Source organism: Myxocyprinus asiaticus, chromosome 11 (genome assembly GCF_019703515.2).
Source record: "Myxocyprinus asiaticus isolate MX2 ecotype Aquarium Trade chromosome 11, UBuf_Myxa_2, whole genome shotgun sequence".
Lineage (NCBI taxonomy): Eukaryota > Metazoa > Chordata > Actinopteri > Cypriniformes > Catostomidae > Myxocyprinus > Myxocyprinus asiaticus.
The window spans coordinates 29,898,413-29,923,811 of NC_059354.1; positions in this window are offsets into that span (position 1 = coordinate 29,898,413).

Sequence of the window (25,399 nt, forward strand, 5' to 3'; positions counted from 1 at the left end):
CATAGACAGGGCACCTTCCATGAACAATTAAATCAGGTTCCACTCAATACAAACACCTAGAGGCAGAGTTAAAATGAATGAAAAATCATCAGTTTGGTACTTATGGCAGAACTGTACAGCAATACACCCCCTCTAAGAATAACCTTTTACTTGACTGATGGTTAGGATTGAGGTTTGGGATTGGAGTTAATAAAATATGCACTCCTCTTCACTGTATCACATCCTTTACAGATAAAAACAACTTGCCTTTCAACTTGCTTTTGGCACTCCTTTTCAAAACTGGAGGTCACATGCACCCTTGCGTTTAAAAACACTTCCTGCTTCAGCCACTGGGGGCAGTGCTTCAAATTTCGGTAAACACAGACCGACTTTAGATCAAGAAACGTCAACATACTGTTTCTGAATTCAGTGTGAGATCAGTCTGTATCGACCCACTTTCTGCTTGGTGCCTTAATTTTAAATGGTAAAAGATGATGCTCTGCATCACTGATGCCATCTAACTGAGAGATGCAGGTTTTCCTGTGGAATGGCAATGACCAGTTTAAGAATGCAGACATTTCTTTACAGTGCAAGTATGACTCAAGGGCTAATATTAGGTCCTGTGTTGCCTGCAGACCCCTGGTGATACTAGTGACTTGTTTTTTGTCCTCCTGCTGTGCCCACCTCAGCACGGCTCTCTTTCTGCCTTCACACCTCCTCTGCAATTTGAAGGAAACCGTGACGCCACAGTCGGATCTTCTGCCACCCTCCTAAAGGAGACCCTGACACTTGCCGGAGACTGTCCATCAAGCAGCTTGTTGCTAATTGTCCATGAAGACCAAGATCACCAGTGTTATGTACTTGCGGTGTCGCCTGCTGGCAGACCTGTAACCCAGAGTGATATAAAGGCGGTCTTCTTTAACAAACTCTGATGGGAGAGAGATGACAATAAAGATAATTGGCTAATGTTTAGGTTGCTGTGATGGTCAGTTAAAAACTGGATGAGGATAAGAGAGAAACAGAGACAGAGAGTGTTTGTGGACAATAGTAATCTTGGACTAAAGCCCTGAGGGCGTTAGAGCAAACTTTCACTCAGTAGATGATCGATACTAAGAACATTCAGGTCTGGCAGTTTAGAACTACAATAATGAGTTTAATCAACACAACATGCTTCCTCAAGGAACCAAAACAAACAGAGCTGCCAGGGGCCGTTTGGACCACACCTGCCCTGGTTAAATGCCCCAGAGTCCAAATATCAGGGATTTTGTTAAAAATCACATTTTCAATAACATTGAGAACCTTAAAATGGTTATGCAGAGCAGCAGGTGCTACACACAGTCAGCAACAGCACAATGTTTGACACATTTTCCCACAAACTGACATTGTTAATTCTAGTGTTTGGAAATAATAGTGTCTATCATACTTCCACCTTACTGCCTCACTGTGACTGGGTAGGTCAAGTTTATGAACACTGAGTAGGCATTGCAAATGTGTCAGTGTGGGCAGTCATGTATCAATCAATTGTTCTGTGGAAAATGCTAGTTACAATAAATGGTGTTTTTGGAATGAGACAGTCTTGATAACTTACAGTATAACAGAATTAGGTTACAGAATGTTTAACTAGAATTATTATTATTATTATTTTTTTTATTTCCCTTCGATTTCAACCTCTTTCTCATGATATCTTTAGATAGATGAAACCATGTTATGTTTTCATATATTTATATGTAAATATAACATCTATACTATAGTTAATATTCAACCTGTACTTGCATATTTAAAGTGAAAACCCAGTCTCAGGTTCATATTATTTACAGGATACAAAAATAGCAATAGTGCAAATGTGACTTTCATTAAGCCATGTAAATACCAAGTTATCATTTGCACATACATTTATTTATGCTCTATAAAACATTTACTAAGATTTCATAATGAAATGCTTTTTTATGTAATGTATAAAGGTGCAGAGAATTCAATAATTCCTAAGGTTGCCTAAAAAATCTATTCAGGTTTCTCACCAGCAGAAGTCAGAAACCAACAAACAGCACCATGACATTTATTTCACCATAAAAACTTATTTGTAATCCGAATAGCCATTTAGATGCTTCAATTCATTATCTGATTCATTTAGCGCCTAATAAATGTTAAATCTACATTTTAAAATGAAGATGCGCTGCAGTACTAATTACACAATCTCCAGTCTTTACTGGAACCTTTCCCATCGCTCTGTATTTAATATTTTCTGGTGACCTTTTGAGAATGACCAGCAAATCGAAGGCATATTCATTTTCTTTCTGGAGCAAATTCCACCCATCTATTACCATTTGACATTTTGTGTAGCTCCGCCTAGCATCTGCTTTACTGAGAGGACTTAATACAGCAGATTATCCTTTTGTCTGTGCTGTCCCATCCATTTCAGCATTATCAGTTTAGAGAGATCTAAGACGCTCCTGGGTTGCAGCATCTTCTGCGATCGCTTTGGAACATTTTCCATGTAACCTTTCCTTATGACTGTATTTGGCTGCAGAGTTTCCTTCTAATTTAAGCTTTTGGCAGGTGCAGGAGCCTCATTATTGGCTCTGCTCGGTCCCCCCTACTGTCCTTCTTGGATGCTTATCTCCCAGGCAACTGGTCGGCCCGCTAGGCATTGAGCTGCCCAACATCAGAACGTCAGGCTTTTTTGTTGTTGTGTTATTTTTCCCGTGGCTTTCTCACTTTTCTTTAATATAATTTGTACATTTTTACACCCTCTCTTTTCAATCTCACAATTTACCTGGTTCTTTTTCCTCCACTTCTATGTCTTTTGCAGACTAGTCTCTCTCTTTTGACATGTTTTGTTGTCTCTGTGCACTTCTCTAATATTCCATTCTGATCAACTGATGAAGTCCTTTACTGGTTGTTAATGATGCTTGCTGAGTTAAGCATCACTATTAATATCGCTAATCATACATGCAGTACACTGTATAAAAAACAAAAAAATCCTGTTGTTTTTACAAAAAAACAAAAAACAAACTGGCAGCTGTGGTTGCCAGAATAATTATGTTAAAAATACAGTAAAAATATAAACAACTTTACAGAACAACCTGTATATTTTTTAGTTTAAAACTGATGTAATTTACATGACCATGATGGCACTGTAAATTTACAGTAAAAAAAAGTCATAAACTTGATATTAGCCTTCTGAAACTGTAAAAATCTGCTTTTTACTTAATAAGGTATTTATTAATCACCATAGTAACTACAGAAGGGCACATGATGACATGAAGTTCACCAATAGTGGCTCTTTCAGGAGCAATGACCAATAAACATGTAGAGACAGTGCCCATTGTCACTCACACAAACACTAAACACCATCTGGGTAACACATGTGAAATTAAAATAATGCAGTAAACATTAACTAAACTACATTAAATATAAAACCGGACACCCCAATATATGTAACAGATATTAAAAATAAGAAGAAACATAACTATTCCCATAAAATATAATGAAATATAATGGATCACGATGGGAATTCTGGGAACACCCGATTACTGTAATTTACTGTAAAAAGTACATGTACTCTCTTGTTAAACATAATGTAAATTTTTACCATACAGGAAAATCATACTTTTTAAATCTAAAAAAATGTTACTTTTTAAAACATTTTATTGTACAAACTACTGTATTGTCTTTTAAAATATATAACAAAATGTTACTGTATATTTTACAGTTAATACTCGTTAATCAATTAAAGTTTTATTTCTTTTACAGTCTTTTACTGTTAAAATTACAGACATTTTTTACAGTGTACAACAAACCCCTAACCCTAAGTATTAAACTTTGGTGTGTAACATGTCCCACACAGTATAGACAATTTCAATGATGTAAACAATAACAAAAGGATTAGAATGCTACTGAACCTGAAGCATTTCCGGAATCATTACTGGATCCTTTAAATAAGTTCTGAGTTAACATAATAAAAGAACATCAAACGTTTACCTGAAGTGAATTTTCCAAACGTGTTGTTGATACTGAGTGTCTAAGCGAGAGAGGCAATGAAAGTGTATCATAGTTTAGATTGTGAATATTGTATCACTCCTATTATAATCAATGAAACTGTTCAATGAAGCTGTCTGCAGATAAGGTATTCCTTTTTTAATTATAAAAATATTTTTCATGTCTCTTCTGCACTAGCTTCTTTACTACTACAGCTACTCTGAGGTCTTGGTAGATATTGATTGATCGATTCTGCAGATATTGTTGACTTTTATGTGTCAAATGTTCCTCATTTGTAAGTCGTTTTGGATAAAAGTGTCTGCTAAATGACTAAATGTAACAGTAAATGATTTGCGCAGCTTCATTCATTATAATGGGAGCAATCTATAGTTACTTTTAGAGCTCTGTCATGGTCTCGGTGAGTCCGCCGGTTTGTTCCATTGTGTTTACGTTCTATTCATGTGTTTCAGGTGCCGCTGGCTCGTGGAATCAGCATTTCCATGGGAACCCTGATTGTTTCCATGGGAACGCTGATCATGCCAACTTTCAGCTGATGAGCAGCAACTGACCGTGGTTTGTAGACTTTGGAGAAAAACCACAAGCCATAGGGACCTGTTTGTGAGAACTGGGCCGGTATGCAACCATGCAGAACATGCTATCAACCACCTAGCAACCACACAGGACAGCCTTGCAACTCCCATACGGAAAAAACACTCCTTGGCAACCAAATAGCAACACCCAGGCAGCCACTCACAATGCCCTAGTGAGTTTTGGATGGACAAACACCGTTTTCATTTTCTTTATAAAATGTTAAAATCTACTGTAGTAAAAATATAGTCAAAAGAAATCAGTTAAATTTACATTTTTATGTCACCATCTGGATCTTATAGCTTTGTCAGCGTCTGTAAAGCTGTGCACAAACAGATACTCATTCTGTCTGTTTATTTCTCTATTTGTTCTTTTCCCCCCTCATTTTCCCCCCTCTTCTCTCGCTGTCTTGTTCTGTTTGTATTTTGTCAAGTGTCTCACTATGACAGTCATTTGCATATATTAAATATGTTTTTTGGGCAGCTGCTGAATGACTGCTATACATTAATGTCCCTGGATTGTTTTCTTTTGTTTTCTCTTTATCGCTCATCCCTCCTCTGGTCCTCTGGTTTGCTTTTTATCCTCTCACTAAATGAATGTGTGTCAAATGTCATATCTGTATGTGTGGGGTGTCTGGAAAGAAACATTAATCATGTGAATACTGCATGTTTACATGCCTGCATTTTGTTTGTCTCAACACAAAATTGCTCCTACTGATGTGCTTACAATGGCAGCATGTTAAGGCATCATAGGCACGCTTCTATGTAAGGGCTGTTACGAAAGGTTATTACTTACTGTAAGTATGCTGCCACCTAACATTTTAGCTAATTTTAGACAAATTATAAGGCAGCATTACATTAATTATTTTGATTATAAATGTTGATTATAAATATACATATTTTTAATTCAATACCAAAAACTATTGACAAAAAATAGTAATATTTAACCAAAAAAAAATAAAATAAAAAAAATGTGTGTGCTATATTATTATTATTATTATTATTATTATTGGGGCATTGCGCCAGTTCTGGAATGGTGCCTCACTGGCTCTACTGTAATCCATTGTAAGTCAAGTTTACCCTGTGAAGCACTATTTGTGTCATGGGTTGGGTTGATGTCTATGTAGGGCATCCCAAATCAGTCACTTATGAGGTTTTTTCTCTGTCAGGATGCTGCCTTAGAAGGCAGCTGGCTATGTCAGTGGACAGTGAGGCAACTCATAGGTTTTGGAAAATCTCCTGATCATTGTTATTTTAATGTGCTTGCAAGTTTTCATATACCAAAAACCAGAGGAATAAAAAAGGTGCAGTGTGAGTGCCATCCGTCCAGGATTTTCCAGGTTTTTGGACATCTGTCCCGTAAAAATAAAATTCTATTGTAATTTCAGTATTTTTCAGACACGTTCACACATATGAACCCTTGTTTATAAGCACACTATGCAAGGAGGAGATTCAAACACATTCTCATATGAATCATAAGGAAGTCTGATTTATTTTAATGGGCTTCGTTCCCCGATAATGATCAATTTTAGCTCTTAAGAGCGTTCTCTATGTGCAAAGTTTTAAACGTTCTTTCCTTTATCACGTGCGTTTCCCAAAACTGCACTTCGCAACGATGCACTTTAAGTGCTTCTGAAGAGTTGTTGTCCCTGTGTGAGTGCTGAAATGTGACCACATAATGTCGCTAGTCATTGCAATTTTATTATAGCTTGTTGCGTAACTTTATAAATGCATGTAATTGACCTCGTTTACACAATTGTACTGTGTTTCTACAATCTACTTAGGATTACGATGCTTCTGAGAAATGAGGCCCTGGTTTGTTTGGACAATTGAGATATGATTTTTCACTTTTGTTTGAATGATCCTTTAAAATTTTGCCTGCTTATTAAAATGCTTTAATGTTCTTGAAAACATTTTCAAAAAGGAATGTTATTCCTTTTATTGTGAGATCTCTTAGGATCATAATGCCCGACACTCAAAAAATAAATACATACATTAATAAAAAGAAATGAAAAGAAAAAAAGAGATTTAAGATTTACAAATTTCATAACAAATTTCCATCAAATTGAATTGTGTGATCTTTAACAAAATTAAATTAGTAAAACTTAAAATATCTAAGATTTGCTTAATATTGTTAAAGATTATTCAATTTAGTTTGATGGAAATTTGTTATGAAATAGAAATGTGTACATCTCGAAATGCATCCTGTAAATCTTGACTAGTTTTTTGGGAGTTATATTTATGTACATTTATTTGATTTCCTTTGGTTTAAATGTACAATTTGTTTTATTTTAACACAACACTCTCTCATCTTTTACTGCTTTATATATATATATATATATATATATATATATATATATATATATATATATATATATATATATATATATACATGAGCGTAGATCCATTTGGCATGCATACTACAATGGAGTGATGATCTGCACTTAGATGACAGATTGCTGTTACTTTTTAATACATGTAAATTCATGTAATAAAAAGTAACTGAATAATATCATCTGGGTGCAGATCATCACTTCATTATTTTAAACGTTATACTGTACATAACTTTATACATACACATTTTAATAAATGTAAATGTTCATTGTGATCCATGCAATCAAGAAAACCGCTAGGGGCCAGAATAATAATGCTAAACCTATACTCAAAAAAAAAAAGAAAAAACAATTATGAACAGTTGCAATGAAACTGAAATTGAAATGTGTATATTAAAAAAAGCTAAAATATTTTTGTGCATTGAAGTTATTGTTTAATTGAATTATATACCATATGTGTGGTAATTTCCATATAAAACAAGGAGTAAACAACTATGAACAATATGTTTTTTTCTTGCATGATGGCCAGCAATATGTTTTTTGATCATTAATCAGGTGTCCAGGAATTTTACAGGGCCATGGTGGCAACCCTAAATGTGATATATATATATATATTATGAATTACAGAGTGGTGTTAGTGGGTCAAACTGGAGTGGGCTCAATGAAAACCCTCGACTGAAATAAAACCACAGAGTTTATTTAGCTCAAAAGACCTGCTTATATTTCTTCCATTCCAGCGTGTCTCTCTTCAACTGGCTCTGCATTGTCTCACTGCCTCAGCAGTGCTGAAATACGGCTGATCTCTTGCCAAGAGAAAGCATCAGACTCCAAATAAAAGATAAAGGAGACCAAATAAACACTGAAGTCGCTGTCTCCTCACATATAGACAGAAATGTGTTTTTAAATGGGCTATATCTGCCAGGGCCATTGGGCCATTTGGCTGCAGTTCTACGAGATTCGTGGCTCTATTTGAAGCTAATTAGACAAGACACCTTTAAAACGTAATAAAATAAATACACTAGCGGCCAAAGGTTTGGAATAATGTACAGATTTTGCTCTTATGAAAATAAATTGGTACTTTTATTCACCAAAGCAGCATTCAACTGATCACAATGTATAGTCAGACCATTAGTAATGTGAAAAATTACTATTACAATTTGAAAAAAATGTACTACTTCAAAGAGTTCTCATCACAAAATCCTCCATGTGCAGCAGATCCTTGACATTCTAGCTGTTAGTTTGTCCAAATACTCAGGTGACATTTCACCCCACACTTCCTGTAGCACTTGCCATGTATGAGTTGCATATATGCAAGTCTTGTCGGGCACTTCTCATGCACCATACAGTCTAGCTGATCCCACAAAAGATCAATGGGTTTAAGATCCATAACACTCTTTTCCAATTATCTGTTGTCCAATGTCTATGTTTCTTTGCCAACTCTAACTTTTTGTTTTTGTTTTTCTGTTTCAAAAGTGGCTTTTTCTTTGCAATTCTTCCCATAAGGCCTGCACCCCTGAGTCTTCTCTTTACTGTTGTACATTGAAACTGGTATTGAGCGGGTAGAATTCAATGAAGCTGTCAGCTGAGGACATGTGAGGCATCTATTTCTCAAACTACTTATCCTCTTGTTTAGTTGTACATATGGCCTTCCACATCTCTTTCTGTCCTTGTTAGAGCCAGTTGTCCTTTGTCTTTGAAGACTGTAGTGTACATCTTTGTATGAAATTTTCATTTTTTTTTGGCAATTTCAGTCATTGTATAGCCTTCATTCCTCAAAACAATGATTGAGTGATGAGTTTCTAGAGAAAGCTGTTTCTTTTTTGCCATTTTTGACCTAATATTGACCTTAAGACATGCCAGTCTATTGCATGTGACAACTCAAAAACGATGTTAAGCTTCATTTAATGAACCAAATAGCTTTCAACTGTGTTTGATATAATGGAAAGTGATTTTCTAGTACCAAATTAGTAATTTAGCATGATTACTCAAGGATAAGGTGTTGGAGTGATGACTGCTGGAAATGGAGCCTGTCTAGATTTGATCAAAAATTACTTTTTTCAAATAGTGATGGTGCTGTTTTTCACATCAGTAATGTCCTGACTATACTTTGTGATCAGTTGAATGCCACTTTGGTAAAGTACCAATTTCCTTCTGAAACAGCAAAATCTGTACATTATTCCAAACTTTTGGCCACCAGTGTATGTAATTAGTTAATTACGAATGTAACATTGACAGAATGTGGTAAAGACATATGCCTTTAAACAAGTGAAGAAGGCACTTCTTGAAGAATATTGAAGAATGTATTTTTGTCACTGTGTTTTCATCGTATAATTTAGTTTATTCTTTATCAAGCTGGGCAGAGCTCTCTGATCTGGCAATTAAACTATCAATAGGCAAATATATTTGCACTAAATTACATGTTTGTTAAGCAATGATATGCGGGGCAAATGAGGCACGGCTTTTTTTGTTGCGATCATTCACCCCGTTGAGTTATTTCCATGTAATGATGTTCTCTCAATACCTCAATTAATGCTAGTTTGTCTGCTGTAAAGTGGCTCTAGGTGTGATGTGCGCATAACTGCCCATGCAAACATTTATGGGTAATGGATTGCCGGACGGTGACTCATAGGCCAAAATGGCACCCGACTCTCTGACTCAGTGGATTTCAAGATCGATGGGCTGCCCAGCCTGTGAAATCCTAATGTCTATAAGTAAATTTTTTCCACAGATGATATACATACATATAAATAATATATTACCACGTTTTTTTGGTTCAATTACTGTATATAAAATATTGTATTTTTTATTAGTTTACTGTACATTTATGTGTAATATATTAGGTTTGAAACACCCTTATTGATATCCTAATTGCTTTCATGTCAGATAAATACTACTCGTTTTAAGTGAATTATATGATCTAATAATTAAATAATGTAAAAGATATTGCCCCTTTGTCAGGGTTTGCAGAAAGGAGGACCCAAATGCAGGCATGAAATAAAGAGATCTTTATTAAATGAAAAACAGGTAAATAAACAAAGATACCAGGAACCAACTCTGAACAGGACTAGAACAACACGAACGGCAAGAAATTAACACCCAAAACCATGTGCTCACACGAAAACACGGAACATGAGTGTCAGGATCCTGTCACCACAATAAACATAATTGACAAGGTGACAGGACCCTGACACCCTTATATTGTTTCAGTGTGGACTGTCTACTTTTAAAATATGAGTGTCTACTAAAAAAAAAAAAAAAACCCTATCTTTTGCTATTTGTACTTTGTTTAACAAATTTTACCTAAGTGCAAAATTTGCCTTCAGAATTTTATCTAGGAAGGACATGACCAAAATGGGTTTTCATGTTTTTATGACATGGTATTTCACTGGTGAGACAAGCTACTTTTTGTGATTTATTTTGCTTGGAAAGTGTGCTTGTGCCATCTTTCTTCAAATAAATAGCACTTGCTCTCATGCTGTCTAATGCAATGATATTCACACATTTTTAAATGTGGTTTAGTTGTCCATATGCTTTTTCAGGTCACTGTACTTCCCTTTTCAAAGTATACTGATAAAAATTACATGTTTCTATGACAGGACAGTAACAGAAGTAATTAATGCATTATGTTTGCATTGTGCGTCTGAAAGCCTCTGTTTTGAGATGCAAATGTTATGAGAACTAATTAAAATGCAGTTCACAGCTGAAGCTAGTATCATCTAAATCGTGTCTTGCTGCATGAAGCATGCGTACACAGACACTATAAGGCCACACTCATAAATCATGCACTTCTGTTAATTTGATGTGTTCCCTTTTTAAAAGAAATGAAGCTGTAACATGTCTTATAAATCTATCAAGGGGGCACAGAGTTCAGGGCACATTCTCTTCACTTTTATGTATTTTGTGGGGAAAGGTATTTAAATTTTATGTTTCCATAACCAAACTTACTCTCTCAGATTTCTACTTACCAAGCATGTTTTCTTATTTCTGCCCATGATTGCCTGTTCCTCCTCTGTCTCAATCAGTTTCCCTCTTGTCTCTCTGACCTGCTTTATCTAACTCTCCATTCTTCCATGCTGTCATTTAATTTTTCTAGTGTCATTATTCAGACTCTTTTCTCATTCCAGTCTCTCTCTCTCTCTCTCTCTCTCTCTCTCTCTCTCTCTCTCTCTTCTTCTTCTTCTTCTTCTGTATGGCTCCCTGGTCCATGGGAGAACTCAGCACCTCCACACACTGTGTGTACAGGTTTAGCTATATTTGTGAGGGCCACAATGTCCTCACAATGTCCAAAATGTCCTCACTAATATAGTTAAATTTGTTGAAAACCAATTAGCGAGGACATTTTAGGTGGTCCTCACTAGTAAAAAAAAAAGGCTCATTAATCGGTCAAATCATGTTTAGCTTTAAATCTACTGGTATGCACAGGTTTCTGTTAGGGTTAGGTTTAGGGGTAGGGGTAGGGTTAGGGGATAGAACATATAAGTAGCCTTCTATGAAATCAGTGGATGTCTATGAGATGTCCTCACTATTATAGTAAAACAAACATGTGCGTGTACATGTGTGTGTGTGATTTACTCTGTAAAGTTCCCCCTCTGCTGATCTCCTGCTGTGCTGCAATTTGTCTGACAGCTCATTGTCTTCTCTAGTATTGCCAATTATTCTCAAATGAGGTGACCTAAATTTCCTGGTCTGGCCACTGATGTCGTAACCATGTGTGAGCTGTGTGTGTTTGAGTGAGTATGATTTGAAAATTAACATTCCCTAAGTGCCAAGTGTGAGAAATTTTGCTTTGGCAAAGCTGGCCGGTAACTTTATTAGTAATTGCAACATTTCATGGTATAAATAAAATTTTGGGAACGATAATCCCACCCACACTAATGTAAGTAATGTGCGTGTCTACTAAAAAAAAAAACATCTTTCACTATTTGCACGTTGTTTAACAAATTGTACCTAAGTGTGAAATTTGCCTTCAGAAGTTTATCTAGGATGCCCCCCCCCCCCCAAACTCCATGTAGTGACAAATCTGTTGAATATATTTCACATTAAGCCAACAAAATGAAAATAAAAGGGACATGACCAAAATGGGTTTTCATGTTTTTGTGACGTGGTATTTCACTAGCGAGACTGAGTATTGATTGTGTATTGACTGTGTATTGTATTAATTTTGGACTGTGTGTGTGTGTGTGTGTGTGTGCGTGTTCTACCACGTTGCCCTCGTTGCTCTGGCCACATTGCCTTCAGTTCATGACGCTGCATGTCTGACAGAAGTGTGTTTTATTAGCACTTCTTTTATTAACACTCTGGCGAATTACTTCAGCCTGGTAATGTATTAACACAAGTCTCTCTCTCTCTCTCTTTCCCCCTTTCTCCCCAGGCTAAGAAAATAATCTTAAAGTAGCTCTTGGAATACAGTATATACTGCATCAATAAAGAAAGCAAAAAATCCCTGCAACAATTTATCAATTTTAGCCTGCACCGCTGAGGCTCTTTTTGCCGTGATGTGCACCTGTGCTTGGGGACTGAAACTGCTGAAGGCTCTGCTGCAGTTAGGACAGAGACTTCAGAGTGCTAGGCTGAGTTATACCAATGGGCCTGCTGCACTCCTATGCAGATAATTCTCCAGCTCTGCCTGTAGACTCCTGATTCAAAAGCAAGGACTGCTTATGTCTTAATCATCCTAACTGTGTTGAAAATGGCCTCCTATACCTCACAGAATATATTAGCACTGAATTTGACATTGTTCCGCTGAAGCGGTACAAGAGTCATGATGGATAGTTTGTTTTGCATCATCTTAAACCATTTGGAAAAGTTAAGAGTAAATTGAAGAAAGAGAGAAAGTGTTTTCCTGTGTGTTTCCGACAAGTATGGTTCCTTGAGTTTTGGACTGCATCCCAATTTGTATATGTCTATACCAGGCACTAAGAGTATGTACTTTGCTGGTAATTACTTTGCTGGTAATGGGAAAGCACACACAAAGGGAGAGCAGACATTCAATCTATGCCCATGGTTTTTAAATGAAATGTTCATCCAGCAACTACTGCATGGGTATGGTGTTTAGGTGTTCACCTACTATTGGCCATGTAGAAAACTTTTGAGACGTATAACCATGTCATGAATTTGGGTTACATATTCTACTGTTTGCATATGCATGCAAATGGTAGCAGCTACATAAATGCATTACCTTAAAACTTATTACTAATTTTTAGGTTCATACATGTATAAAAATTGATGTGGCAGCTTTCGCCATACATTCCTTGCTATTCTTTAACAACTGAGGAAGCTGAAAGAGAACTAACACAAACCCCTTCTTTTCATTAGAGCAATGGCTTATGGTCAGCATAGACAGGTGAACACTTCGAAATAGGATACCATCCTACAGTATGGCATACTGTTTTGCTATGATTTGTGATGCAGTTTTCTTAATCTTACATACTATTTAGGACAGATAGTTTGTGAATAAGGATGCAGCCTTGATGTTTGCATACTGGGGACAGGCTTGATTTTGTAAGTCCTGCCTGGAAATATCAGCAAGCTGCAAAAGCCTGCTGTCGCTGACTATTTCCTCCTCTAATCCTTCTCCTGTATACGCTGTCACAGCACTCTCACCAACATTTTCAGCCTTTTCTCTTACTACGATATATATATATATATATATATATATATATATATATATATATATATATATATATTTTTTTTTTTTTTTCCCATCCCTCTATCTACAAATCATCTCTTCTTCTCCTTGCTCTCCTCTTCTTCCATCCTCCAAGCATACCCACATGGTCTCTGTCCACACCAGCAGCACAATACACAACCACCAAAAAAGGAAGAGTAGGGTAAAACTGCTTTATTCCTGTTTTGACCTCAGGGTTTCCACACCTCCTAGAATATTTGGAATTTGCAATGTAGTTTTCCAGTCATGGAAAAGTCATGGAAAATTAGAAAAATACCTAAATGTCCTGGAAAAGAATTATTTGTCCTGGAAAATATTTTAGTATAATAAAACGGTTTGACTGTGTTGCTAGCAAGGTTTTCGTTACATGTACAAAAATGTGGCAACGATCGGGACTTGGAATAGGAGTCAAATAGGCCGTTATCACAGTCTGCGTGTCGTCACATCCAGCTCCGAATAGTAGCGTAACCAAACATCCACCCATCGATCTGTCTATGGACAATTGCAGTTTTTCTAAATAAATGTAGCCAACTTGGATGCACTTGGCAGTAAACATCAGATGTTTAATTGTTTCTTTGGATTAACACAGCACTTCACCATATGTGTTATCTAGCACTTTAATGTGTAATAGTATCTGAGCGAGGCGATTATCAGCGCAAAGTTTTCCCAGTTCATGAGGAGCTGTGCGTGCTGGATGCTTCCCCAATCATCGTACTCAAACCACAAGGATATAACTCCATGTTTACAATGATTAAACCAGTTGTTTTCTATAATCGGACTCTGGGATGGAAATGTTTGTTTATTTGAACATTTTTAAATGGATCTTATGTCATACATGGAGATTATAATAAGAAAAGTACATGAAAGCAATGTGATCATTATCATCACAAATACTCTAATTTAATCTTTACTCGGAATCAAATTTTTTTTTTTTTTTTTTTTTGTGACACTGTGTACCCCTGTCTTGTTCTAATGCTCTTTAATGTGTAAAGGTACTCTTGTTTGTATATATTCTTGCATTCATCTAATAATAATAAAAAAAAATAAAATAAAAAAAAAAAACGTACTTATACTCTGTGAAGTGTTCCATGCTCACATACAGTACTGTGCAAGAGTTTTAGGCACTTGGAGGATTTCTTCAAAAACAGTGCCATAATCAGTTTTCATTTTTCAACGTAAAAAAATCTAAATCAATATTTGGTGTGATCAACTTTGCCTTCAAAACAGCACCAATTCTCCTAGGGACACCTGGACACAGTTTTTCTTGGTTTTTGGCAGATAGGATGTTCCAAGCTTCTTGGAGAATTCACCACAGTTCTTCTATATATTTAGGCTGTCTCAGTTGCTCAATTGCTTCTGCCTCCTCATGTAATCCCAGACTGACTCGATGTTCAGTGGGGGTCGCTGTGGGGCCATGCCATCTGTTGCAGGGCTACATGTTCTTCTATTCTATTCTATTTGCAGAAGGAATGTTTGGGAGTCTAAAATGTATATTACCTATTGACACACTACAGCTAAAGATATAAATAACCATCTTAAGACATTAATGTTAATGTTTTTATTAAACATTTTATGTGCCTAAGACTTTTGCACAGTATTGTACATCCTGTTTAAAACAAAACCTACCACACCTGGAGTCGCAAGTTCGAATCCAGGGCGTGCTGAGTGACTCCAGTCAGGTCTCCTAAGCAACCAAATCGGTGCGATTGCTAGAGAGGGTTGAGTCACATGGGGTAACCTCCTTGTGGTCGCTATAATGTGTGGTTCTCACTCTCGGTGGGGCACGTGGTGACTTGTGCGTGGATGCCACGGAGAATAGCGTGGGCCTCCACATGTGCTATGTCTCCGCGGTAATGCGCTCAACAAGCAACGTGATAAGATGTGCGGATTGACGGTCTCAGACGCAGAGGCAACTGAGATACGTCCTGCACCACCCGGATTGAGGCGAATCACTACGCCACCACAAGGACTTAGAGTGCATTGGGAATTAGGCATTCCAAATTGGAGAGAAAAGGGGATATAATAAAAAACAAAACAAAAAAACAACATGACACCATTTTTCTTTACTTCATCATCCCTGAGTAATGATTGTACGGTGAGGTAGGTCTGTTTAGATCAGGGGTCGGCAACCAATAGCACCCATGCCATCATTGGCACATGCACATAATCACTGGCACGCCAGCAATGGCGAGAGAGGAGTAGACTATTTTATTCATATGAAATTCTGCACCTGCATTCCAATCTACATCTTGATGTAATCCTTCCTCATGATCACACAGCCTGTTTTCATAAGCTGAATGGGAGGCTAAACAAAAAGTTAAAATGTGACGAGACTGAAGAAAACCCAACAGACTCGTGCAGCCATTCACGCATTATGAGCCGGCAGTGCTTCGCTTTCGGTTAATCGCACGAGTAAACCCACTTTACTTTGGTCAGGCTGCGCAGATGACAGCCTACATTCCGTGTTTCATTTGTTTCTTTTTGCTTTCAGAACAACACGTGATGTAATAAGGAAAACACCACTATTAATCCTTGAGATTTCCAAACCGGCATACACGTACACCCTCCTTAAACCAAAGTCACACTCAAAATTACATTAAACAATTAAAAGAGAAAATATAAACCCACATCGTGGAGTTTAAAAATCTGAGTCTATTCAAAATATAAATTAAGTTTTTTTGCAGGTGCGATTCACCGAAAAGGGCTAAATAGTTGATCGGCTTATGATGCGTGAATGGCTTGCATGCCCAGCGCTAGTCTCGTCACACTTTAATAGTGTTTAGCCTCCCATTCAGCTGATGAAAACACATGGCATGATCACGAGGAACAGCCATTGACCAGGACAACTGAAAAAATGGCACTCCATTTCAAAAAGGTTGCCGACCCCTGGTTTAGATTAAGTATCTAATTCCGTGCTGTGGGTGCTGTAATTGAAACAGACTGCAGCAGAAGTTGTTTTACACTACCAAGCGAAGCTTCCGCTCTGAGAACGCCGAAGTGTGATAAAGGCATATACACAAATTTGTATCATTTTTTCACTGCCGGTGTCATGATAAATTGAGTCCGCCTGGTAAATCGAGTCCCCATGGGTGTAACCGTTTGTAATGCCAATGTCATTGAAGTCCAGGGCTAACTGAAAAACAAAACAACCTATATACTATCTATAACTTCATCGATAACTTCAGTTATATACTATTATGTGTAACTTATGGTTTAAAAGTCATTAAATGTCGTATTTACAAAGTTATATCGACATACATCATAAAACGATTTTAAAGGATTTCAACTCGGGCAGTGAATATAGTACCCATTAATAGGTCCCTCAGCCAATGGAATTGCTGTGATGTCAGAGGGAGACCCGATTTTCAGAGGGGACTCGATTTCTCATGACACGGGCGGTTGCGTGTTGTGAAACAACGTCAATGGTTAAGGGCACTTACACCCTAGTGATTGATTACAGCAGCGTCCAATCATGTGCTTGGCAATCGTGGTCCAACCGAGGCAGATCGCTTGATTGGTTACAGCTACAGCCAATTGCATGCTTGGTGCATACACAGTGAGAAGTGGCACTCATGAAACTTCTCATTCATAAAAAACTGAATGATCTGTTGCATGTACCGACTGACTGAATGAGAGGGGCATGTTGTTTGTTTACTTCAGCATCGGCATGTGAGTCTACCTTGTTCATCACAGAGAGAAAAGGGTGGAAGAGCTATTAATGCGTAAAATTGACTGATGTCTATACACATTGAGGTGCTTTCACATGACATCCATCAGCGCTGCCGAATACATTGAAGTCTATGAAGTGACGCATCAGCGCAATCTCTGCTCCAACTTCACGTCAGTGTTTTTCTCACACAAATTGTTTTTGAGAGTACAAGAAATATTTTAAATATTAATATATATGTCCAAATTTATGAAGAGATATTGAATGTCTCATAATTGATTTTAATTTATTATTACCTTATCGTTTCCAAGTATCCAGAGACCCCAGTTATTGAACTACAGAATTACATTTACCAACAAAACAAAAAAATGCTAAGACCTAAATATAAACGAGTCCTCTTTGTATTGTCTGCAATCAAATCAATTGCCATTTTTTTCTCTTCCAAATACATGTTTTCAATGTTTATTGTGCACACCTCCCACTTTCTTGTGTGGCAAGCTCGTAAATTCGCCCCTCTGTGATGCTTTCTGCAATGCTTGTCATAGCGCCGCTTAACGCTGGTGTTGAACGGAGAGTTGACGCCTCATGTGAAATGTGCTTTACAATGACCAAAGGAGATTACTGAAACTCAAAATTATTATTATTATTATTAGGCTATTATTGTTGTCTTTTCTGATAAAACTCATGCTTAGCAGTTTAAATGCTGTAGGAAAATGATACAGTACATATGCTTTGTTCTTATAATGCTTAAACATTCTACTGAAGTCAGTAGATTTGTTATGCAAATTTTAATAAACGAGAAGGTAAAGATGTAATTGATACTCATTAATATTATTAGACTATTACTGATGTCTTTTTGGATGAAAAGTCATGTTCGGCAGTTCACAAACTGAAGGAAAACTATAGAACTGCTTTGTTCTTATAATGTTTAAATAATATAAAGTCTCTTGGCAGATTTCGGTGGTGAACATCTCAAAATGATTCAATGACTCACTCATAACACACAAGACACTCATTTGTCGCCATCTAGTGGCATCTCCAGAAGTTGTCACTAAACTAGTGAATTCATTAAACTGAACAAATTTGTGAAACAGAATCATGTCACAACAAAATACCCTTTATTTTTGCAGCTAATTCTGCAGATAATTTGCTTTACTTGAATCATTAAAATAGCTTAAGTTGGTGCTTGTAGCTTATTCTTAAAAAAAAAATAATAATTTCGTGGATCAGTGATTGTCTCACCTTTATGGCCCCTCATGAGTTTGCATCTCCGTGAGTTATAAACTTTAGACAACGATGACAGTCAGACCACTGATTTTTTTGAAAAATTAATTCACACTGGGTTGGTAGCGTGGTGATTTGGACATAATACCTCGGGATGTGAATTAATTTTCAATAATTCAACGATCGGAGTCAGCTTATACCGTGGTTACCACATGTAGAATGCTGAAAACACAGAATCTAGTTGTAAAAATGGCATTAGCAATAAAACGCTGAATGTTGTGGAATATGACATATTTGGATGAAAATACATGTTTGAATGTACAATTAATCAAATTCAAATTGTGATATGACCAAGTGTCTTTTGATAAACTAAAAAGTATCTGATTTAATTGAATAAATACTGTAAATAAACTGCAAGTGATGCACGTTTCAAAATGCATGTTTAGAGCCGGCCGCTCATACACTGAAAACACCTCATCAAGATCATCACGTGCACTCTTGTGTGTGTGAGATGAAAGAGACAGAGAGCACTCTGAAGTGCACAGCATATACAGACTATGTATTTATTAAATTGAATCACAGCTTTACAGGGATTAATAATCACACTGGGCCATGGAGCAAACTGCTTATCTAGAGGTGAGAAATTACCATCAATAACAAGATAAAAGATTGATTGAAATGGATGCATGTGTTTTTGCTTAAATATTACTCTTGTTGGGTGCATAAAATGTCCTGGAAATGCCCTAGAAAATTGTGCCTTAAAAAGAGTGGGAACCCTGGTCCTGTTTGGCCTGTTATCCTGAGGCTGCCTGCCCTCTCCTGCAGATCCCTTGTGGATATCCAGGAATCCTGATCACATCTGCCAATTTCAGTGTGCCATACATAATTCCATAGTCTGGCACACTGGCCATTTTACTGTGTGTTCCGTCAAGGCCAATTAATATTTGATGCTGCCTAGCTGTTGATGAGCATGTTTGCTGATTCCCTTATCTTATTTGGTCAGGAGTCAAGAGGCCAGAATTATATTTCATACCTTAAAGCTTTTGTCCCCAGGAGAGAGACAGAGGAGGGGAGGTATGCGAGTTAGGGAAGCTGTTAAGCCCTTACTCTGTGGTGGCTCCCTCTGGAGTGGGATTTAAGGGAGAAATAGAGAGCAAGAGTGAGAGAGACAGTTTCAGCGCCAGGATGAATTACTTAGGGGTGCATTTGAAATTTCTAGGGGGGCACACATTCACTTTACCATAACTGTAGCTACTGTAATGTGACTAAAATAACCGATGGTGTTTAGTGATGTCATCATTATATGGTTTCACCATTAACCGCGATTAAAAATGTCACGGTTAATTTAAGATAAGAAATGTTTTATTTACACGTGGCAAAAATACTAATAATTTAAAGGAGTTTTTCATTGTAAGCCTAAAAGTGAAGATCTCTTGTGCCTGGCTGGTTACTGGCTGTTGTTATGGTTATGGACGGAGGCTGTGTGTCACGGACTGAACGTGCACTTTCAATTCACATGAAACTGCAAAACACACGAACTCCAAAATATAAGAAAGGAATTTGATCTACCAGTCTCATAACCATAAATAAGGACTTAAATCATCTGTTTGGGAGCATTTGAATAACTGACTGAAGATGATCAGATGTAATACATACAGTCACAGAAGTCATATAAAGGTACACATCCTACAAATGGGACAGGACGTTCCACAAGTCCTCCAACAACAAACTAGTGAGTTTATTATTTTTGCCTGTGGGGCTTTTAAAGGGATGAATTGAAAAATGCAATTTTTGTAATATTTAAGCGTACTGACAGTGCTGTGCATTTACGTGTAGTCAGGGTTGGGAGGGTTACTTTTGAAATGTATTCCACTACAGATTACAGAATACATGCTGTAAAATGTAATTTGTAACGTATTCCATTAGATTACTTGAGGTCAGTAACGTATTCTAAATACTTTGGATTACTTCTTCAGCACTAGTAGATTTTTTCACTTGTTTTGAACTCTGCCAGTACAGTAAGACAAAATACACATGTTAAAAATACATTCTCTGAAAAAACCTAAATATTTTATGCAGTGTTGTTTCTAAAACAAGATCAATCAAATTGGATTTTTAGATATTTTTACAGGAAAACAATACAAAAATTATTATCAAGAATATGATTTTTGCCCAAATATCAGAGATCTTACTAGAAAAAAAGAAATTATAATCCAACATGAATTTTCTTGATAAAAAGTATGATCGTGCCTGGTAACGTGCATGTAAAATGGCTAGAAATAGCATTTTAGCTTAGTGTAAAGCTGACAATTTACACAAGGTTTATTTCTATTTCTTGTGCTCAAACTTAATTCAAGCTTACTTCTCTGTCTGCTCGTATGAATGTAACACATCATAAGAAAGTGTTTCACCGCTGTTCAAATGCACTTTGGATCACATCATTTATATGTATAAATGTTTTCCATCTGAAAGGACTAAATATTAAATTAAACAAATGACAATAAAATGCAAAGTAATCTCTTCAGTAATCAAAATACTTTTTGAATGTAACTGTATTCTAAATACCAATGACTTAAATTGTAACTGTAGTGGAATAGTTACTTATATTTTGTATTTTAAATACGTAATCCCGTTACATGTATTTCGTTACTCCCCAACCCTGCATGTAGTTACTTTCAGCATGATAAACTTTGAGAAGTTGCGTCTCTTTCCATCTTCATTATTTAAAGCATTGCTTGTGTTCAAATTAAACGCTTTGAACAGTCAAATTATGTTCCTGTTATTATGCATAGTCCACATGTTTATTTGTTAGATGCTGTGGACAAATTAAAGAACAATATTTTTATGGCATGTGTTGCTGATTCTTAGGTGGGTTGTCTGACAGACATCAAATTTCTTTAATAAACTGTTGCAAAAGAAAAACCTGTAGGATACTGTAAAGTAGGCCTACATGTTATGAACCTCTATTCACCTAAAATAAACCTTTGAAGCAACTCCAAGCTCTCCAGTTACACCGTAACTGCACAATATTCTGCACCCGGGATGCAGATAAGTGGTGTTGCCCTATGCTACAGCGTCTCTTTATTTTAAAGTTCCCCCGGGGTAAAAAGCACATTTTATTTTCTATGGTAGCATATGGTACCATATGGTAGAACAGGTAGCATCAAAAACTACCACCGGACTTTCCTTAACAACTGATGATTATGCTCCTATACACAGATGACACATAGACATCTTCGTAATATCTCTTAGTCTTGATAAATAACGATGTATTTAAATATTTCCAAGCAAACACTTGTTGATATAAAATATATCAAATCAATTATGTACAGACTGATCAATTAATAAAATAATGGAGGGCCCCATTCCTGCTAACAGATCAACTCACCATAGGTGAAGAGCAACTCCATCCTCCACTTCTTCACTGAGTGCAAATATACAGTATGTCCTTCAGTCTTTCACTTCCGATCCTTCAGTAATTTGGGTTTTATTGATGTTTGGTTACATTTCACTTTCTTCATCTGTTGCATTAACCACAGCCAGGCTTGACAATGTAGGTCTACTGACGAGATACTGATAGCTTTAGGTTGAAAGTTCACCTCAGATATTTATTGTTTATTAATGTAGAAGGAGGCAAACATCATTTCACCTAATTTGGCCACATTTTAGGTGGAAACAATTGACGTTGCATCATTTGAAACTAAACTTTTTTTATTATTATTATTGTTCAGTTTACTAAGTGGAGCCTTGTCTTGAGCTGTCAGCCTCCTCTGGCATTTATGCAGCACCTTTCAAACTCACCTGGTCTATCACATATGAAAGACAATAAATGAAATACACATTTTCGCATTAGCCTATATGCATTATGCACACTTGAAGTTAAATCGATCAAAACAACTGTACATTTTATATTATTTTTAAAATATTTTTTTACGACTCAGCTGTCCTTGCTACCTGTGACTGACCGGCAATATAATACAAAACTTTACTATTCACAGGACTGCCTGCTGTTAGCCTACTGTGAATGTCGCAGACAGCGAGAAACGTTCCAAGTTCAAATACAGAAAGACTCCAATAAACCAAGTAAAATCGCAAATGTACAGCAGTGCATGTATATGAGTTACTGGACACATTTTATTTTGTGATTTGATTAACTTGACCTGTACTGTAGGCCGCTGTATTTTACTGTATTTCACCACGTTTGGCTTTCAGCAGGTAAAGCTTTTTCCGTGGGCAGATCGCTTCTCCTGATTCAGTGATGTAAACAGATAGCAGGCGAAGTGAAATCGCCAGGTAAAATAATGCACATGGAGCAACTAAAATGTAAGATCACAAATTCCTTTTTAATGAGAGGGGCGAGCAGAACGGAGAACTAAACTGTTCAAATTTGCTGCAAGTCTAATATTTGCAGACGGAATGACAGCGCCACGCCCCCTGCTGCCCTGCGCATGTATCGCATGTGCCAGAATGCTTTGGTCAAAACAAATAGTTTAATTTTCTATTAAACTAATAATAATCTTTTTTTTTTATTTATTTATTTTATTTTTTTTCATTTTAGTTATTTTACTTATTTATTCATTGTACACAGTAATATATGCACATATTGTGTCTATTATGCAGATAAACAGATGTGGAAGATACAGTTTTGTCATATTTAACAGTCTGGCTGGAGGGGCACAGTGGTCTAATTGGGGGCCGACCCTGGAGAGAGCACCTCAGTCAGCCAAGCATAAAGAAAGGGAAATGGAAGTCAACTCTCTGACAAGACAGTCATTCGCCTCGGGTGGACAGAGGTTGAGAAAAGCTCCTGTACCTCTTTGGCAGGGAATGATAATAGAGAGGTAGGAATCGTCACTGTTCCCACTCCCAATTCTCTGTATGTGCTCCGTATGGGGATTAGGGTGCTCAGCGTATCATATGGGGTGAGGGGTATGGGCGAATCTACCACTGGGTCATGCAACTATAAAAGATGATGAAACTGTGACAGACCATAAATGTGTTGGTGTCCTGGGGCTTAGAATGAACCGGTATAAAGGCATCTTGACAGGTGAATTTCTCCTCACTGAGTCAAAGAGCTGATACCTGGCCCCTGGATTTAGTCATGGTGCAGAGTGATGGGATACACAAGCTGCTTTCAAGGATGAGCGAGACGGAAAGTCAATGGAGAGCCAAAGGTTTTAATGTGTGTGTGCGTGCGCATTGGTCATGTTTTGTCCCTCAAATGTCTCAACAAAGAAAGTAAAACGAGAAATTTCTGAATTTTTTGGGCACCAGGTCAATAGTCCTTATTAGGGAAAACTGCTTAATAAGCATCCTAAATTCTTTCTTATAGAAAATTTAAATGGTTTTTATAAGGGTTGGATTTAGGGTTAGAGGATAGGAAATGTAGGAGTATAAAAACAATAGAAGTCAATAGAAATTCTTCACAAAGATAGAAAAACAATTGTGTGTGCTCATGAGTCTGGTCAATGGAACCAAGGTCCACAAGTGGGTAGTGATCACTCTGGGGGATGTGTGGGTGTTTTGTTTATTTCATTCCAGCCAGAGAGAGACTGTTTAGTGGTGCTACTAGCCTCCAGACCACTCCAAATAAATGGATTTCCTTTTTCCATTTACCAATATCCAGAATCTTATTTGATCCCCTCTTCACAGGTGAGCTGGGGGAAATGACGGACGAGAGAGGTGACTGAAGACATACGCTGTTCTTCTCACAAGCTCTGTTGTTCAAATACTCTGCTGAAATGCATTGATCAAAGGTAACATTTCAGCCATGGGGATTAGTATGACTGTGATCCTGCCAATAAATTCCTCTTTACAACTTCACAAGAGGTGCCCAATTATCGTTCTGCCTTTGACCTTTGACCAGCAGTTGGCTGATCTGCAACTTCCAACTTTGTCCTGATGCCTCGTGTCATCCTATCCCAACCAAAGGGTCAAAGTTCTTCCAAAATAAAACTATTTTTAACTCGAATGTATTATACACACCCCTTTTCTGTATTCCAAATCCTGTCTGACCTCAAACCTTATAGAGGTGACAAAAGGAGGAGCGTATGCTTACTGAAAGGATTTGGCCTTCATCAGCTCCCTCCTAATCGAATCAGGCTCTTCTTCGTTCAGACTAATGTGGGTTTTTTAATTGTGTTAAGGGCAGGGTCAGGAAGATGGGCCTCTCAGAGGCTATAACGATGGCACAGAGAAGAGTATTTAGACTCCTGACATTGGGCAGAGGTGGTATGCTCTAGGCGTTGTTATGGCAATATAACCGCATTAAGGCAGACATTAGGACAGGATGGAACTGGTGAGGTAGAAGAGAATGACTTGAATCAGGTCAAGAATGGCTCAGACGAGAACAAAATGAGGTATTGTGTGCTTTGTGGAGCATGCTAACACAGATATTGACCAAGTGGGGTGTGCTAAACTTGTCAATTTACCTGCCAACAGAATACGAATTATGTTTTTTTTTTTGTTTTTTTTTCACAGAATAAGGCACTACTGCCACTTTTGCCCATCTGAAGCTCTGATTGATATTCACAGCATCGTTATGATACTTGCATACTAAACGAGCATATTTGCATACAGGTATTTATTCAAACCATGGTCTCCTTCTGAAGAAAAAAAAAAGAGTTGTCTGCTTGCATGAATGGCGATGACACCCCACTGCTGAGATAATGAATATTAGAAGCTATGGGAATCGATGGATATTAAGGCTGTGTTTCCCTAATCCCATCCAACTGCTGGCCTGGTGACACCTACCTTGCTTATCACCTGCAGCATGAGGAACGAGGCTTCTAACCTGCTGGGAAATTTCCCCAAAATACCCAGTGCAATAGATTTAGTCAGGGGTTTGCCTGAATGCACACAATGTTCGATAGATCTGCACTAGACCTTGACCCAGTCTGCATGTGCAGCACCCAATTAGGCCAGCAGGTTTAATGCAGGGGCTGGTACTAACTGATCCCAGATG